The sequence below is a fragment of the Glycine max genome, chromosome 9 (assembly GCF_000004515.6).
Source record: "Glycine max cultivar Williams 82 chromosome 9, Glycine_max_v4.0, whole genome shotgun sequence".
In the NCBI taxonomy this organism is placed as follows: Eukaryota; Viridiplantae; Streptophyta; class Magnoliopsida; order Fabales; family Fabaceae; genus Glycine; species Glycine max.
The window spans coordinates 13,613,650-13,626,044 of NC_038245.2; the positions used below are offsets into that span (position 1 = coordinate 13,613,650).

The 12,395-nt window shown below is 38.4% G+C and overlaps 1 non-coding gene across 1 annotated transcript; it reads left to right on the top strand.

Annotated features, from left to right (window-relative positions):
* The first annotated feature begins 3,457 nt into the window (after positions 1-3,457).
* Positions 3,458-3,564, top strand: LOC112997981 (small nucleolar RNA R71). Its single transcript, XR_003263027.1, has one exon. It is a non-coding gene; the product is annotated as a small nucleolar RNA R71 (small nucleolar RNA).
* The last annotated feature ends 8,831 nt before the right edge of the window (positions 3,565-12,395 follow it).

Below are 12,395 nucleotides of genomic sequence, written 5' to 3' on the forward strand. Positions count from 1 at the left end.
TTGCATTTATCATTAAAGTCAAACTCCACCTCCTTTTGCAACAAGTTGGATAGTGGAAGGGCTATTTTGCTAAAATCTTTTATAAAGCGCCTGTAGAATCTTGCATGACCAAGAAAAGATCGCACCTCTCGCACGCAAGAGGGGTAAGGCAATTGTGAAATAACAGAAATTTTTGCAGGATCTACTTCAATGCCCTTATTGGAAATAATGTGGCCTAAAACTATACCTTGCTCAACCATAAAATGACATTTTTCAAAATTTAGAACAAGGTTAGTTTCAATGCATCTATTCAAAACCTTTTCCAGACTATCCAAAAAAACATCAAAAGAGGATCCATATACAGTGAAATCATCCATAAACACCTCTATGCAATTTTCTAAAAAATCACTGAAAATACTGATCATGCACCGCTGGAAGGTACCGGGGGCATTGCACAGGCCGAAAGGCATCCTCTTATGGGCAAAAGTGCCAAAGGGGCAGGTGAATATGGTGTTTTCTTGATCCTCAGGAGAAATAGTGATTTGCATATAACCAACAAAACCATCAAGGAAACAGTAGTGAGATTTACCTGCTAGGTGTTCAAGCATCTGGTCAATGAATGACAGGGGAAAATGGTCCTTTTTGGTAAATATGGTGTTTTCTTGATCCTCAGGAGAAATAGTGATTTGCATATAACCAACAAAACCATCAAGGAAACAGTAGTGAGATTTACCTGCTAGGCGTTCAAGCATCTGGTCAATGAATGGCAGGGGAAAATGGTCCTTTTTGGTAAATATGGTGTTTTCTTGATCCTCAGGAGAAATAGTGATTTGCATATAACCAACAAAACCATCAAGGAAACAGTAGTGAGATTTACCTGCTAGGCGTTCAAGCATCTGGTCAATGAATGGCAGGGGAAAATGGTCCTTTTTGGTAAATATGGTGTTTTCTTGATCCTCAGGAGAAATAGTGATTTGCATATAACCAACAAAACCATCAAGGAAACAGTAGTGAGATTTACCTGCTAGGCGTTCAAGCATCTGATCAATGAATGGCAGGGGAAAATGGTCCTTTTTGGTAACCTGGTTCAGCCTCCTATAGTCGATGCAAACTCTCCAACTGTTCTGCACCCGAGTAGGAATCAGCTCCTCCTTCTCATTTTTGATCATGGTGAGGCCGGTTTTCTTCGGGACTACCTGGACGGGACTCACCCATTAAGAATCACCGGGTTTAGCTTCATCCTCTAAATTTATCCGATGCATACATGTGGATGGGCTAATACCAGGAATGTCCGCCAGGGTCCAGCCTATAGCCTTCTTATGCTTCTTGAGAACTGATAACAGCTTCTCCTCTTGCTCATCAGCAAGGGAGGCAGATATAATTACTGGAAAACTTTTGCTATCATCCAAGTAAGCATATTTTAAATTTGATGGCAGAGGCTTCAATTCTGGTGTGGGCGGCTGGATAGTGGTAGAAAGAGATGGTTTCTCAGCCTATACCTCATAAAGAAAGTCAGAGGTATATGAACATCCTGAAGCATGGTTAGTTCTATCTGACTCTAGAAAATCAATCTCAATAGGTAAAACATCACCAGACATGTAATCAATATCAAATTCAGATTCACTCTCAGCATCAAATTCAGACATATGATGAAATACAAATTCAGATTCAATGCATGAAGAGTGACAAGCATGCAGATTAGAATGAAGATCAGTCATGTATTCATCAACAATATGGTCAATTATTTCAGCACGAAATACAGAAAGATCTTCAGATGGGTGTTTCATAGCATTGAGAATATTAAAATGAACAGTTATATCACCAAACTCCATAGATAGTGTGCCTGCATATACATCTATCTTAGTTCTAGCAGTTTTCATAAAAGGTCTGCCTAGAATGATGGGAACTGATCCTTGAGAAAATCCCTCCTCCATATTCAAAACATATAAATCAACAGGGAAAATTAGTTCACCGACTCTAACTAAGATATCCTCTATGAAACCAGCAGGATAAGCAACACTTTTATTAGCTAAATGAATCACCACATCAGTTGAATGCAAAGGACCAAGAGATAGCATAACACTAACAGAAGCTTCTAAATCTAGCATGGCATTGTCAAACTTACTGTTCCCTATAGTACAAGGTATGTAGAATGTACCTGGATCCTTACATTTTTTAGGGATTTGGGGAACAAATTTACCAATCAATGCGGAGACATTTCTACCCATGCTAATTCTTTCACTTCCTTTAAGCTTCCGCTTATGAGTGCACAACTCTTTCAAGAATTTAGCATATCTTTGAATTTGCTTTATTGCATCCAGCAGAGGTATGTTTACCTCTACTCTTCTAAATGTTTCCAAGATCTCCTTCTCTGCCTCTTCCATTTTTTTGTTGGAAATTGCTCTTGGAGGGAATGGAAGAGGGATATGCTGCTGCTGTAAGTCAGAATTACCAGTAGAAGATTCACTTGCATAGAAATTGTTAGGAAACTTACTCTTTAAATTTGTCATCATCTTTTTCTGGAGTAGAGTGAAGTTGGGCAGGTTCATTTGCGGATGAGGAAGATGCTACTGGTTGAGGTCCTTGATACTGCTTTCCCGACCTCAATGTAATGGCACTCAAATTTTTGGGATTCTGGACAGATTGAGAAGGCAACTTGTCAGAGTTTTGTGATTGAGCTTGGTTCAGCTGGGTGGCCATCTGCCCTTTCTGATTTGTTAAACTCTGAATTGAGGTTGTCTCCTGCTGAAACTGCATGTTCTGTATTGTCATTTGCCTCACTAATTCTTCCAATGAAGGTTGAGGAGGGGCCTTAGTAGTGGATTGTTGTCTCTATTGATGTTGCTGTTGCTGTTGTTGTTGTTGCACTGAAGGAGGAACGTATGGTCTACTTGGACCAGCAACATTTTGGAAGGAAGGAGCAGGCTGTTGTTGTTGTTGTTGAGGGCTAGACCATCTGAGATTAGGGTGATTCCTCCATCCGGGATTGTATCTGTTGCTGAAGAGGTCATAATTGTTTTGCTGTGGTTGATTTTGCTGCTGAGGTTGAGGAGGTCTATTGTAGATGTTTGCAGCATAAGCTTCAGGCTGTTCAATTGCTCCAGATTGCTGAACAGATGGGCAAAGGTCTATATGGTGGTCGGCAGAGGAACATAAACCATAGAGTTTTGCGACAGGTACAAATTTTTTATTCATGGCCAATTGGGTTACCAGGTTAACCAAGGCGTCTAGTTTACCTTCAAGCTTCTTAGTTTCAGATGATGCAGCTGAGTTTGTGGTTACCTCATGCACTCCTCTAATGACTATAGCATCATTTCTGGCGCTAAACTGTTGGGAGTTGGAAGCCATCTTCTCAATTAAATTCCTGGCTTCAGCAGGGGTCATGTCTCAAAGGGCTCCACCACTGGCAGCATCTATCATACTTCTCTCCATGTTACTGAGTCCTTCATAAAAATATTGGAGAAGAAGCTGCTCAAAAATCTGGTGGTGAGGGCAACTGGTGCATAGTTTTTTAAATCTCTCCCAGTATTCATATAGGCTCTCTCCATTGAGTTGCCTAATGCCTGAAATATCCTTTCTGATGGTCGTGGTCCTGGAAGCAGGGAAATTTTTTTTCTAAGAATACTCTCTTGAGGTCATCCTAGCTCGTGACGGACCTTGGAGCAAGGTAATATAGCCAGTCCTTTGCCACTCCCTCTAAAGAATGAGGAAAGGCCTTCAGAAAGATGTGATCTTCTTGGACATCTGGAGGTTTCATGGTAGAGTAGAAAATATGGAATTCTTTCAGATGTTTATAAAGGTCTTCACCTGCAAGACCATGAAACTTGGGCAACAAGTGGATCAGTCCAGTTTTAAGAACATATGGGACATCCTCATCAGGGTATTGAATGCACAAGCTTTCATAAGTGAAATCAGGTGCAGCCATTTCCCTTAGAGTCCTCTCACGAGGTGGGAGGTTGAGCCATATTTTTAGAATGTTCAAAATCAAAATGCTCAAAATTATAATGCTCAAAATCAGGATGTTCAAAATCACCAACCACAGAATGCTCAGACTCACCAATAACAGAATGCTCAGGATGCTCAAAAGGTACAAAATGTTCAGGGTGATCAAGATGCACTCTATGCCTAACTAATCTATGAAATGTCCTATCTATTTTAGGATCAAAGGGTTGTAAGTCACCTGGATTGCCTCTAGTCATGCACTATATGCAGCAGTTCATGTGTTTCTTAAACAAGGCAAAAGAGGTGGGTTAAAACTACATCTATACTCAAACAATATCCAAATATGCTAAAATTTTGTGAACAACACCCTAAAATCATGAAAAGATAGCACAAAAATTTTCAGACAAAAATTCAAAGTCTAACTATGGAAACTGCCTAAGGAAAGTTTAGAAAAATAAAACAATAAAACTTGAAAAATAAAAAAAAAACTAGTAAATAGGCGATTTTGGCTAGTGAGAGACCTCAACCAAGCTTTGCTGGTTGCCATGGTATGGGAAATTTTTTTCTACCCCAAATACATATATAATAATAGTCATTCTGATACCCGGAGCAAAAGTTATGGCCGTTTGAAGTTTTGCTAAACACAAGTTCTCAAATTTTTTTGAATCTCTCAAATCTAGCCACAACAAGTGTTCCTAGTATTTTTCACACAAAATATGAGTCAAAAGAACCTACCACACCAAAATTCAGCTAAAAATAACAACCCTAACTATCAAAACAAAAATTGCCAATTAAATTGTAAACAACTGTCGCTAATTCAGTCGCTATGTAATGTTGTGTGAACAGTAACATAGAATTAGTCTCTAATTCTGTCACTAAGCACTATTCACAGCAAAACATAAAACTGAAACAGGGGAAGCGCTGAACAAAGGGTACTACTAAATTGAAAAACAGAACATCAAATAAAACAGAACAACACACTAACACAACACGAACACACTAAACAAAAGAATTAAACGTAAAACAACTAAACATAAAACACGAATCACTAGCTATTATGAACTTTTGGACCTCTGCTCCTCGGCAACGGCGCCAAATTTGATCGAGACTGTACCCGAATCAAATAAACATTAAAATGTAGTAAATAGGAAGTGATCCTAGTTCGTTTCCCAACGAGCAATGACTGACTAAATGTTCATAATATGCTTCATTATAACAGTAACAATTGGGGGGGGGTATTTGTTTGTGAATTTAATAACAAGCAGATAGGAATACAAAATTAATAGTATTAAAAACGTGTTGTTTCCTCTGATTCAGAAGCCATTCTCTTAACCTAGGTTATGAGGATTTCACCCCTGGCAATTAACCACTTAATCTAACCCTAATTTAATTTACTAAGCGAAAATCATTTTAGGGTTGTCAATATGTGATTAAGCAACACATACACCAATTAACCCCTTGTTCAATAAGCACAAATGTTATTTAAGCACAGTGACAATTAATCGAACACGAAGCGTGCACATATTAACAGAACGCATGTGGGTTAATTGGTGAAGGGAAAACCGATAGGAGAGCAACATTAAAAACAGAACCTCAAAGAGAATTATGCTTCATCCTCAGAGGGAAACAACACTAGATATTTAACCTTCCATAAGTTCAACAAAAGCAGAAAACGTAAATGAAGCTAAAGGCAGAAAACGTAAATGAAGCTAATGGTAGAGAACATAAATGAATCTAAAGGCAGAAGAAGGAACAAAAACGAAATTGCAATTGAAAGCAGAAAATGGAAAATGCATTCACATGAACAGTAATACAAAGCTAAAAACGTAAAACCCTAAAATTCCATGCACTCAGCTTGGGTATTTTCTCCTAAATAATAGAATCCCCTTACATGAATCCCAAGGCTGCTATTTATAAGGGTCACTCAAAGTCACTGGGCCCTATTACATTATTTTGGCCTAAAACGAAATAAAAATAACTGAACGCAATAAAAAATGAAATTAGACGAAATCCAATAAAATTGTCTGCTCTCTTCAAGTCCAATCTGGCTCAGCCCAATAGCTTATAATTATCCTGAATATGAATTGAAAACACCAAATTAGTCAAGTGGGCCCAAATGATAAAACTGAATAATAAATTTAACAATTAGAGTAAATCAGTAAATAAATTGATGACAAAAAGGGTTAAGAAATTGGAGAAAATAATGGCACATCACTCGGTCTCTTAATCCCTTTTCAGAAGTAACAAGAAGAGAAGAAGAAATCTCTCTTGAAAGAGATAGATTGAACAATGAAGCACTCAAATAATTCCTTATTGAATTGCAAGTGTAATTGCCAAGGAATTTTTAAGAGGATAAAACAATTTTGCTTTTGAGAGGATAAAACCTTTTTGTTCTGAAAAACTCTAAGCAAATTCGTGTTTCAAGTCACATATAAATAGACCCTTGATGGCCATTCAAAAACCATTTGAACAGATGTAACTCTTGGAAATTATTTTCTGAAAATCTCCTCTGGTAATCGATTACAAGACTTGTGTAATCGATTACGTGCTTTAAAATTTGAATTAAAACGTTCAACAACTGCTGGTAATCGATTACCATCCAAGTGTAATCGATTACACATTGTAAAATTTGAATTCAAATTTCTAATAGCTGCTATAAATAGTTTCAAATCATTTTTGGCCACTGGTAATCGATTAAATCCTCTAGCAATCGATTACCAGAGAGTAAATCTCTTGTAAAAACATTTTAACTTATATTCTTTGGCCAAACCTTTTGCTATTTCAACTTGGAATTCCATTCCTAAGTCTCTAGAGTTTATCTTGATCATATCTCTTGAATTTCTTGGATTTTTGTCTTGAATTAAACTTGAGAAGCGCATGATCCTTTTGAATTGAACTTTAGAAGCACATGGTCCTTTGGCATCATCAAAACATCAAAGTCTTTGCTTCTACAATCTCCCCCTTTTTGATGATGACAATTTAATTTCCTAAAATCAAGATACATGATAGAATATATACAAGATAGAACGTTCACTCATTCCATACTCCCCCTATGTTTTGGAATTTATGATCTCTTGATTTCTAAGCTTCTAAGCCCCGTTTCTCCCCCCCTTTGGCAACATCAAAAAGCCAAAGTATGTGATAATTAACATAAGGCAGAAAATAATAATAAAATATAACTAAAGTTCACATAACCATTCACAAGTCAAAATCAAATATAATTTAGTCAAAAAATACTAATTACCAAATACTGAAATATAACTAAAGTTCAGAGAATAATGACTTAAAAAACATAGCCAAATACACGGTGTAAAATCAAATATAATAATACTCTAAATCTATGAAGATGGTGGAGGTGGAGGAAGGTTGAAGCATCGACGAAGATAACTCACATCCTCCTCAAGTTGAGTGATGCGGGTATCCATTCCTTCAAAGCGAGCATCAATGGCATCGATACGACCATCCAAGGAATCAAAGCGTTCACCAACATAGGTGCGGAGGCCTCGTAACTCCTAAAGAACTTCATGCATGAGGGCTGAGGAGTCATCTCGTTGAGGCGAAGGAGAGGGAGTACGTTTGTCTTGCGGAGGTTGCGCGTCCTTCTTCAACCATTGCCCATCTATGTCCTTACGGTAGCCAAATGAGGTTACTGCACCAACACCAATAGCAAAGGAACGTTTAACTTGCACAAAAGGCTTAGAATCCAAAGGAATTTCAAAATGTCGAAGTAACAAAGTCACAAGCTGAGGGTAAGGTAGAGGTGCACTAGACCGCAATGCCTTATGCATGCGGTAATGAATCAAATGGGTCCAGTCGATTAGGCGACTGGTCAAGAAAGCCCACATCAGAATCAAGTCCTCCTCAAAGGCTTGAGCGAGATTAGAAGAACGAGGCATCAAAATTCTAACAATGATATAGTGCATGATGCGACAATCAAATGTCAATGACCCGACAAGCAGTCTGCCGGTCATATTCGCCTGGTCAATGCAAACCATGTGGCGGGCATCATGACTGGAGTAATCAAACTTCCAATCATCAAACAAGGGTACCCTCAAAAGGTGCACCCTGACTTGGTAGTTGTGTCAGAGAAAAGAAAAGAGACTCATCAATAATCATAGGGATACCATGCACCTCAGAAATTAAAGTTCCATCCTGAATTTTCAAATTTGAGTAAAAGACTCGTACTAACTCAGGATAATATGGTAATTTTAATGACATAAAAGGAATCAGACCAGTGTTTTGAAACACTTGATAGCAATCAAATGTTTCCCCATCAAAGAATTCTAGGTCAAGATATTTGGGATCAAGAATTTGACGAGATTGAAAGAGAGAGGAGTACCGGATACGCTGTTCATCAGGTGAAAATAGTGTAGAGGATGAAAAAGATGGTGGAATTGGTGCCAGGGATGCTCCGATGGCTCCGGGACGTGATGTTCTATGTGCCGCAGCGGAGGTGGATGAACCCTTGTGCTTCTTGGATGATTCTGCCATTTGGTGAAGTTATTGAAAAATTTTGATTGGTTAGAATGAAAGAGAATCGAAAATAATGAAAAATGGGCTTTGTGGGAGGTGATTTGGTTGGGAAACGAGTGAGATATGAGGATTGGAAGTTTTGGGTGAAAGGGGCGCCGTAACTCGAGATGTGCGTGACTGCAGCTTCTGAAACATGGCTATTTATAGAAGATGGTGTTTTGTAATCAATTACAAAGTTTGGTAATCAATTACAGGAGCACTTAGCCTTCTGGTAATCGATTACAGGATTCTGTAATCGATTACAGGCTATCTTTTCTTGTGTAATCGATTACACGTAATGGTAATCGATTACAAGAACACTAACTAGGCTTTTTCCTCAAAAACTATCTATGTCTATGCTAATAACATCTTACTATATCAATCATTAATACTGATACTCATTTAATTCAATCAAACAAGCATCAATCACACAATAACACACCAATCAAACACAATCAAAATCTTATAATCAAATACAATTAATCAATCATTAACCATAAATATTTCAATTAACCAATCAATCCTTATTTATCCAAATCATTAATATCTAAGAGGCCTAATTCTGTTCTAATGGAAAAGAATGTTTTTTTGGGGAGAGGTTTTGTGAAGATATCAGCAAGCTGATTCTTTGTATCAACAAATTCTAGCACACAATCTCCCTTCAGAACATGATCTCTTAGAAAATGGTGTCTAATTTCTTGGTTCTAGAATGTTGAACTGGATTTTTGGATAGATTAATTGCACTTGTATTATCACACCTAATAGGTATATGGTCAAGAAGGATTCCATAGTCAGAGAGTTGTTGCTTCATCCATAGAATTTGTGCACAACAACTGCCAGCAGAAATATATTCCGCTTCTGTAGTGGATAAAATAACACTATTTTGTTTCTTACTGTGCCAAGAGACTAGAGCAGATCCAATGAATTGACAAGTTCCACTTGCGCTCTTTCTATCTGTTTTAGAACCGGCAAAGTCTGAATCAGAGTATCCTATTAAGGTGCATGTGGAATTCATAGTGTCATACCCTAATTTCGTCCGGGGACCATCCGTTGTTGGGATGCGACCCTCATTTGACCACTTCGAGGTACTTGGCACCCATCCTTAGGCAATTCGTGAAGTTCTGAGACATGCCGGAAGTCAAAAGAAAGCATTGTAGCACAATCCGTGAAGTTCCGTGACATGCCGGAAGTTAAAAGGAAGTGTTAGTGCACAATCCGTAAAGTTCCGTAACATTCCGGAAGGTAAAAAGGGGATGATTACGTGATCCGTAAGGTTTCGTAACATTACGGAAAGAAAACAAGTATCGTTACGTAATTCGTAAGTTTCCGTAACGTTACGGAAAAAGAATCAACAAAAAAAGGAAATAGGGGTGTATTTAGTAAATAGGGGGGGTGCAAATAGCAATCAGGCCCACTTGGGCCTTCCAGGAAGTTCTCCGGAAGGCACCACCTTCTGGAGGAAGCAACCTAGCTCACCTGGGTGAGCTGAGCTCGCTTGGGCGAGCTGGGTGGCAAGCTTCTCCTTCCTTTTCCTATAAATAGGAGAAGGAGGGAAGAACAAAAATGTTCAACCCTCCTGGTATCTGAGATTCACTTAAAATTAGTGAGAAAAATTGTTTCCGTGAAGAAAATCCAAGCCAAGGCGCTTCCGTAACGCTTCCGTGATGTTTCTGTGGGTGATTTCGCGAAGATTTTCAACTGTTATTCGTCGTTCTTTGTTCGTTCTTCTTCGTTCTTCGGTCTTCAACCGGTAAGTTCCCGAAATCAAACTTTTCAATTCATTCTATGTACCCTTAGTGGTCCTCATTTGTTTCGCGTGCTTTTATCTTCATTTCATTTACTTTTCGTACCCCCTTTTGACGTGCTTTAGTCATTTATTTAAGTCATTTTCTCGCCTAATCAAAAATAAAATAAATTTCCACCAATCATTCGTATTGTAACATCCTTTAATTTCCGTTAAAATGAATTCCGACCGTTCGGTCATGCCGTAACCACGTTTAAAACAAAAAAAAGGCAAAATAATAATATAATAATAAAAAATATCATTTAGTAAAATAAATCAAAAAAAGTCAATCGAACGTTTTCTTTGGGATTTCCCTTTATTAATCGAATCGACTAATAACCAAAGTGAAACTAAGGCTAAAATCAACTCATAAACCAAACTTTTTGTCATCGCCTAAAAAAGCCAATTTTAAAGGTCCAACACCTTGAAATGGTCTTTTCCGCTTTTTTTGGTTAAATGTAGATTTCTAAAGGCCTAAAATCAACATGTAACTTTATTACCTCTTTCAAAAATAAAGAGATCATTAATGGTCCAATGCCTTAATGTTCTCTCTCTTTTCAAAAGAATCAAAAGATTGTTTAATGGTCCAACGCCTTAAATGACCTTTCATTCAATAAAAACATATCTTGCAAAAAAGGATAAAAAATAACTTAACCAAAACGCTTTGTTCTAAAAGAACTACGTAGGTCTGATTTCCTTATCACAATTGAGGAATACGTAGGATCAAGGGAAACACCCTCGTCGACCACAAAAAGATAAAAAAATATAAAAGGCATAAAAAGACATAAGAACGTGAAAAAGGGGAAGATAACATAAATTGAAGTCATATTTGCACATTTGCTTAAAGGCTGCCGTCCCTTGTGACAGACGTATGGGGTGCTAATACCTTCCCCGTGCGTAAATACAACTCCCGAACCTTTCACTTAAAGTTCGTAGACCACATCTTTTCCAGTTTTTCCGAAGTTTTCCTCAAATAAACATTGGTGGCGACTCCGCGCGTATTCTTTTCTTGGAACACACACCCGTGAGTCTCGCGTCGCCCTCCCGCCGAAGGGTAGGTTACGACAGTTGGCGACTCCACTAGGGACATGTGTTTAGAGAGTTAGGCCATTTAATCTTGTGAAATGTTTTATCATGACTTTCTCCTTTGTTGGTTTCCCTTTATTTTTCTTGCGTTCTTTGTATATAACTCTTTGATGCTTTTAGTGTGTTTTAAAATGTATGCATGAGGTAAATATTTATTCATTTGATGCATACAAACACCAACACTATTTGCATACACAGTGAGTTGAAAAAGGGCCCTATACCCGGGTTCATGGGAACCTAAGGAGTGGAGGTGAATCTGTGATCATGCTAGGTCTCTGACTTGCTTGATTACAGTGAACCCTCATCTAGAGTTTTTCTCTTTGATAACATATTGTTGCTAGTAGTCCCTACTGCTGCAATATATTCTTCGAAGGGGATGATACCTCTAGAGACCATCAAGAGAGATATGACCACCTTGGGAATTATCACTAAAATCCCTTTTAGCTCCCTCCCATGTAGGTCCCTAAAATAGGGGCACGGAGCAAACACGCTGCGTGCCATTTTTCACATTGCCATGCATAAGTGTCATGTCCCCTTTTGCTTATATTTGTTTGAGAATATTATGTACATCCCCGTGTTATGCCTTTCGCATATGCATCATGCACGGGTTCTGTCTTGATCCCCTCTCTTTAGCAAACCGATGGAGGGTTCGTGTCACTTTCTTAAATACATATGTCGGACACAATGCTACCCCAAGACGTTGTATCTAAGAAGGAGACAATTTCCCGGGCTCCCATATTCATAAATTGCATCTGTGTTACATTCATTTCTTCATTGCGCTAGGTTTTGTTTCACTTTAGTAAAACATGGGATCAAGTCAAACGCCTTCGCTTAAAAAGAGGTTCTATCAAGTCAAGGTCAAGAGCCTAGGGATCACCAGTCTAAAAGAGTTAGGGCAGTTGATGGGTCAGCTCCAGTGGCAAGCTTTTCGCAAAGTCTACGGTAAAATCTGTGACCAAGCCATGGTAGAAGTCTCCACAGAGGCCATTGCCTCCCTCGCCCAGTATTATGATCAGCCGTTGAGGTGCTTTACCTTTGGGGACTTCCAGCTGTCACCCATGGTGGAAGAACTTGAAGAGATCCTAGGATGTCC